This window comes from Eucalyptus grandis, chromosome 2 (assembly GCF_016545825.1).
Source record: "Eucalyptus grandis isolate ANBG69807.140 chromosome 2, ASM1654582v1, whole genome shotgun sequence".
NCBI lineage: Eukaryota > Viridiplantae > Streptophyta > Magnoliopsida > Myrtales > Myrtaceae > Eucalyptus > Eucalyptus grandis.
Window position 1 is genome coordinate 55,356,167 of NC_052613.1, and position 8,067 is coordinate 55,364,233.

Here is an 8,067-nt window from a genome sequence, read left to right on the forward strand (position 1 = left end):
CATTAAGGAATCTCGCTGCTTTCTGGATCAAAATCGTCGGGCCTCGCCCTCTCTGACATCACGTGATGGTGCGACCGCAGAATATGAATATACCGTGCTTGCTTTAAAAGTAGCACAACGCTCGTCCCATCTTTAAAGGAAACAAAAGAAAGATTCTGTAGCCTGAGTGATGCTGATCACTGTATATAAATGTATATATTGTTGATGAGAGGTTAGCGAGTATGTATGTAATGAAATGCCGCCCAAGCCTCTAGTTGATTAACACTTGCTTTTCAAGATTCATGCTTCGATATGAGCGATCTTTTGCACTAGCCACGGTCAGGAAATGCCTTTTTTTAAGCCCATGGGTGGGTCTTTCGACTCTTGGTAAAAACATTGGGTAACACGGATTTAATGGGCGACCTAGGCCCTATTTGGGTTTCCAGCCCATAGAAGCTGGGAAAGCCTAACCCCAAGACGTTCTGTGGTCCGAACAGCTGAACGCGCCAGGCCCAAATTCGAGTCTAACGTTTGGCCAAAAATGGCCCCGATTGTATTTTCCAAAAAAATGGGCTGGGCTAAGCACAACTCAAGGCCCAAAAAATGGGCCATAAGAGGCCCATAATAGAGCTCAACAGGCCCAAATAATTAAGTTAGGCCATGCCCAAGTTAAGGCCCATTTAAGATTCATATTGGCCCAACCGGGCCCATCATAAGGACCACTGGGTTGTGCCCAATTTAGCCCAAAGACTTGGGCCGATAAGAGCCATATCTTGGCCCACCTTAAGGCCCATTTGACGTTGATATCGGGTCAACCTCGGCCATCATAAGGCCCACCGAGCCAACCGTAGCGCAAAATTGTAACGTGTCAGGCTTGGCCCAAGTTAAGGTTATCCAAGCATGCAAATTGGGCCAGGTTGGGTGGTGCCAACTTTAGGCCCAATTTAAGGTTTGACACATAAGCAAAGTTCTCAAATGTACAAGAGGTGTTTACCTTTTTTGGCTCACAACAGTTGCGAGCATAGTGACCTTTCTTGTCACAATTGTAACACCTCACCCTTGACATTTTCTTCACTTGAGGACGTTTTCCTCTCTTATATTGGTTAACTCTTGATTTCTTGCAATAATGACTTGATCCTTTGCATTCACACATATTGAACGAATCAATACGCTTGCGCTTATAGCTCAAAGCCCTTTTTGAGCTACAACTAGCATTGCAAATATCTATTTTCGGCTCAAATGCCGTTAGGTAGTCCTCTACTAGCTCAAGGTGGCGCACGGCATTCTTAAGATCTTCCATAACATGGTCAAGAGCTTCTAGTGCTTCTTGCTTTTCCAGCATATATTGAATCTTCATATTTAATATTTCACAATTGTTGCCGTTCATATCAGCAATTACGTTCTTGGTTGTTGAAATCATCGATCTGAACACATCAGACATGTATACACGAATAATTAATGCCTATCATTTATGCATTTACTTTGCACAGACTCATCATATCAATGAACAATTTCAAGTAAGGTTTCAGAATTAAAATGTCACTATATTTCCAATCATCCTCCAAAAATCCTAACTTAAAATTATTATTAATATAATTGTCTTATGCAAAATAAATTTTATGAAGTTACAAAAACTTCTATGAACTACCCACAGCAGCCAACAATGACAAAAAGCAAATAACATTTGACATCCAATAGAATGATAATGCTTTCACATAATACAACTATTCACTACACTAAGTAATATATACAGAAGAAAACATCAACATAGAAAGAGATATTCACACCCAAAAAGCATCTCAAACTAATCTAAGAAATAAATAGGGAATGTCCATTCTAATCTATTAGTCAAAATATCTAAGAAATCTGAAGGCACATTTGTCAACCATGAAAAAACTTTTGGAGAGCTTTCATGTTGCCTCCAAGACGCATTTACTCTGCGCCATGTGGCGCTCAATCTAAGGATTGATGTTTTGGTTAACTCAATCATGTAGTACTCTCTTACAAAAGCTACTACTAGCCTCCTATAACCCGGGACCACGTTGACCTCCCATAGGCGATCTAACACTGCTTGCCATTCAGGTGGAAGAGTGTTCATTAAGGCCGGCACCTTCTCAAAATCCGGCATAAGATAACCATTCTAGATGATTTCATGTATCATCTGATTGACCCTAACCACATGTGATACTAAATCACCATCATGCCACCGGTAACTAGCTAACTCTGTCATCAGCCTTTTAAGTCTTGCACTTCCATCGTCCATTCTCGGAATTGCAGGTATCCGTGCATAACGCATCATATATATATATATTTTTTGTGATCCAGGGAACCCCTCATAGCCGACAGCTGCGTAAGTAAATCCTGGGGAGGCACGTAGGAAACCACCATCCACGTACCCCGGGTATGTCGCCAATGATTCGCCTGCCTCCTTGCAACTTGCGTTGCAGGGGCTTCAAACGACCTCCAGCGTGGAAGTCATGGAGCCTACCAGCGGAGCCACCGCGGCGAGTGGTCATAACGTATCATAGTTCCTGCAACAAATGCAGAACTAAAAATGGATCACTTATAATTCATAATGAACATAAGGGAAAATACATAATTTTCCATGATTCATGCAACAAATGCAGAATAAAAAATGGATTACTTATCACCCACATAGACATAATTGAAAAAGAAACATATTTTTTTTCTTCGGGTCAACGGTCAACAATCAAAGTCAACGTTCAACGGTCAACGTCGGAGTTAACGGGCGGCGGGTCGAACCGGACGGGCTGGTTGTGTCGGGTCAGATAGACCGACCCAGCACGTGCGGCACACGCCATCGACGGCCCCCGCGCACGTGCGTCGCACGTGCGTGCGTCAGCTCCACGCACGTGCCTGCATCTTCGTATCAGCGCGTGCGTTGCACGTGCCGAAGACGTAGGTTCGTCCGGCTGCGCGTGGGGGCGCGTCCGATGGCCTTTGGCGGCATTCCGCCACTGGGCACACATGGCGTTCTCGTTGCATCGGGCCTCGTCTCTTGACTGCACATATATGTCAAAGCGTTCAAACCGTCCGGGCCACGAAAAGCCGCAAAAGAATAAGGTTCTATCAAGGAGGCTGGGTCTAAGGAGAACTCCCAGCTGTCCTTCACTTGATGGGTTCCCAGATCGTCATCCTTCGATTTGCAGTGGACGGTGAGAGTGGTTCTGACCGGCAAACCGTTCTGGATCTCCACGTGCGTCTTCTTCCAGGTGCCTCCGAGGCAGCTACTCATGAAAAAGGAGCAAACAAGCAGGAGCACAACCAATGGCTTTGTCATTTTGACGGCGGGCAGCGACGAAATTGAAGGCACACCCCTCTGCCCCTGTTTCTCTCCCCTGTTTTTCTTCCCTTGCGTATCTCAAGCTCCAAACGCCGTGGGAATGCTCTCTTAAATGTCTGGAGTTGGAGTCCCTCCTCAACCGTAGTCTAACTTTGGATGCCATTTTTGCACTTACTTGTAGAGAAAACCTCTGCAAGTCCAAAAATGGCTAACTTTAACTTAGGCTTCCCGAACGAGAACTTGGTGGAGAAGATGGGAGAGAGATGGAGTGGAGTTTAAAGCCCGTCAACTTCGATTCTTCTTTTTAAGGAAAAAAAAAAAATGATGACGCGTTTTTTCATTGAAAAAATTAAGCTTCTACATATTCATTATCTGATGACTAACCCCCATCCAAAACTGAGCAATTCCATACTTCCATCGCACTAAATGAATCCGCACATGGGTTGCTTTGCGAGACTAAAACCTACGACATATGACTTGCAACTGCAAAATAAATGAATTTGTCAAAACTACAAACAAACATAGTGTCTCACTACTTCTTCAGTGATTGAGTCATTTGCAACTGATAGAACGCTAACTTTCCCGATAGGTGGCAGCCGGAACTCAATGCACCATCCAGTCAGCATCAATGCCTTTGCCGGTGGAGCCGTGATAATGGATGAGAGACTTGTTAAGGCCAACGCAATTGCGGGGATGTTTACTGGAATGTATGGGGCTGTCGCTGCCTACGGCCTTGCAAAAAAAAAAATACATACTTGATGTACGAGGAAGTACCGAAAAAAATCGTACCTTCCCGTTCTTCTGTCCGCACCTTGACCTCTGTTTTTCTCTTTCGTCACGTTGATGGGATAGGGCAGACTTGGGGCTACGCAACGAGGGGAAAGCAAGGCCACGTGGCGTCGCCCCTCCACCCGCCGGTTCACTTTCGACGGTCATGATGGAGCCCCTCCCCGCAGCCTCGAAAATCACTGCCCTCAATCTGTGTGTCTCCATGCTCGACTGGATGTGGATTCGCTAGGGTGGGGTCCATGGAACTAATTTAAGAGCGTATCACCGAGAGAGAGAAGGCGAAAAGGTTGCGCTCTTAAGTGATGGGGGCAACAAATCAGATCTCGATCGAAGAGAAGAAATGCGTCTGCATTTTCCAGTGGGTCCCTTTATTGTTTAGGAGAAAAGAGAGAGAGAAAAGAAAAACACAGGACCGCGTGTGAAATTTAATGCGTTATATATTTAATTTAATATATGTATGGATTATCTTTCGTGACACGCAACCGCGTAAATGATTTTTAATGCAATTTGGCCGAAAATGACTATTTATAAATTTTGTGCGAAGTTTGGGAATTAAATCAATAAAATTTCAATGTTTAGGAAATTTGTTATCAATTGAGTTTGCGACATATTAGATAATTTTTAGCTTTTTTTTTTTTGTGTTGCCAAAATCTTTAAAAATTTGTATTGCTGTGATTAAAAAAAAAAAATTTTGAGGGGTTTGATTGTAAAAGATTTAGGACATTGGTGTCATTTTAGGGTTTTTAGATGGTGTTATTTTCCAAAAGATAATGCTAACATAAAAACCAATTGAATCGGATGAGCTACAACTGATGAATATGGAAACAACATACAAACAAACGAGAGTGGGGATGGAGCGATTATCATTATGGCACGAACAAACGAGAGTACGAACAACGTACGAACAAACGAGGGTACACTTATCCCGCGCTCTCCTTTTGCACTTTTTTACCTTTTTTCAATTCTTTTTTTAAATATAAAGTGAAATTTTATAGCAATACATTAATAAATATATTGAGTGGCGATCCTAACTAAATGGTCTTTTTCAAATATATTTAGGTTGAGTTAGATGAAACTGACGTTGAATCTATAAATTATTCAGAAGGAAAAAACCCCCAAGTTTTGCCTCCATTGGTGGTGTGATTGGCAAACACGTTACATATAATGAAGGGTTAATATCATAAAAAAATATTAATTCGACATATCATCAAAAATCCCAAACTAATATCTTTATGATAAATTTATCACAAATTAATTAGTATTAGATTGAATTAATATTATAAAAATCATAAACCGGTACACCTATAATAAATGGAGTATATATATATATATATATATATATATATATATATATATATATATATATATATGTCAATTACCAAATGTTATCCAAATCATCAATTTGATGATAAAATTTAACGAGAATTAACAATAGATAAATTTGTCATAAACGTCTGATTTGAGGTTGGTCAAATTTTTTTTTATGAAATTTTACGTGACATTAAGCATTTAATAAATGACAAAATAGATCACATTCATATTAATCAAATAAGTAAAAAAATCATAAAATTATTGTAATTGTATCCAATTTTCTTCAAAAATCATTAGTCATGGATGTGGGCTATTCTAGAAGGCACGGCTGACATTATATTTTTAATTATTTTTCTGATTTTTTTTTTTTGGTCCTTCATTCCCTACTGTCGCCATTTTCTTTATATATGGCGATTTTTTAATTTTTTTTTATTATATTTCAATTTCATTTTGATTTTGGTGAGGGAGACGGTCCCTTCCTTGTGGGCGTTGGTCATTGGTGCACGGATGGAAGCGTCGTCGTCCAGAACGATGGAGCGGGCGGGCGGCGGCGGCGCCACGTGTCCGCGCTTGCAGGAGGACAGAAGGCGTTGCACGTGTGCGTGAGTGGGGTCCAGAACGCAGGTGGGCCCCACGCATCACCAAGCCCAGACGCGGTGGGAGATGTCGTTTTGGAGATCGCCGTCCCCGAATTTGCCATCGCGTGTTAAAGAACATTCGACGACGACCAATTAACATCTCCACTTTTCAGGAACATTAAATACGAACACACGAGTTTTTGTTTTAAAAGGCTTTGCTTTCTTCACATCAATTATTAGTGCATCTTTATTTACTAAAGTGTCGTTTTCTGTAAAAAGAAGAATCGTCCAAACGCGGAATCCTAAATTTTTCACACCTATCAAAAACACTTGAAACCAATAAAAACCAAACCTCCCCTAAACTATAGATACTAAAATAAATTTACAAGAAAGGAGCGATTTGATTTTTTTTTCTTTTACTTTTTAGGTTTTGCTTGAAGTCTATAAAGGGTATTTACCAAAAAAGAGGTAAGTAAATTATCATTGATTCAAACATGAGGTGTGTTTTTTTTTTTTTTTTCGCTTTATAAGAGCGAATCAATCCAGATGTATATAATTGAGAAAAGAAAAAAATGATGTTTATAGATCGAACAAATATCGAGTTTCGATATATATTATTGGCCAAGTCCCATTTTCTTTGGATTTGGTTGCGATACAGAGGGGATGTCACTCTTTGGTTGAATTAAAGAGATATCATGCACCTAATCAATGATTTATCGGTGCAATTGTACACAAGTAGAGAATTAATGGGTAAGCCAAGGGCATATGTGTCCTTTGACCGGGGATCAACCCTCGTGGTTTTCATCTTTCCGTGGGGGGAATAACGGAAAACGAGACGGAGGGGTTACCGTTTCTCGTGACGTGAGAATAGCCGTTGGATCGATTTACCTTCGACTGCTTCGTTAACATCGTGAGCAGGGGCTGTTTTTTGCTGGCTCCACAGTGCATGTGATGAATGTCTGCTTCTTTCTCCATTTATTACTACTGATTTTTCCGTGGATTATAATTATCGGATTATTTATTGTAGATCACGGGCGGACTCCCCTGACAATATTAGTCAAGCAACGTCCATCTTTGATTACAAAAAACTGATTTATATCTGAACCGAATATGATAATTAAGGATTTGTGAATGATTTCTTGAACAATAAGAGCAATTGGAACAATCCCACTCCAAATATTCATTTTATTGATAAATATACCAGAGCTAGCTAAAGTGAAATTGATTTTCTTCAAGTAAATCTGATTTAGTCCAATGGAAAAAAAATACACTGAGTAAATAAGTTCAATTAGTTTGAGAAGCAACCCAATTTTAGTAAATTATTGCTAGTTTATAGCTGGATTAGTTAATTTTATACGAGGATATTAAATCAATATCCGGATTAATATGTAAGTCCCTTTAAGCTTTACAAATCAAATTACAAATTACGGCATTCCTTGTGGGCGTTCGGTACTCTTCTCAGCTTCGCTATGAAATAATTAAACTAGAAAAGATTACGTTGCGATTTGGTTAAAAAATAGATAATTTGTCACTTTCCTTCTTCTTTTTAAATTTCGAATATGGCTTTCCTTAATGTAATTGAATAAAAGGTATATGATAGAAAAAATTATTTCACCACATAGATGAACCCATTGTGTTTCATAATATATACTAAGGGAAGTTAATAAGGCTTATACGTAATAGTACCTAATATCAACTTAATTCGATTTGAATGCGTATGTGTACGCAATAATTAATACATTATTTTAATTTTTTTCCTTAAATAAAGTGATTTTAAATTAACAGCTTTAAATACTGATTGTATTGATTAAAATTCATATAATTTGATTAAAAAAAGAAGTAGACAGATGCTTCTACCTTTTATCTCGTGTTTGGTTGTGGAGGTTGGATGTCCCTATTCCGGGTCAAGCAAATCTGTTTGGAAGCAAGAGCATACGTGAGATTAGCACAAGGCGTGCGATAGTAAGTTTGTATATTTTAGGATTAACCTTAGAGCATAGAGAGCAAAGAATTGTTAAGGAGCAAGATTTGTAATATTAAATGTCTAATCTATAATCGAACTTGAATTTTATCTCACTAGCAAGGTAATCCTTTCTTCACATTATC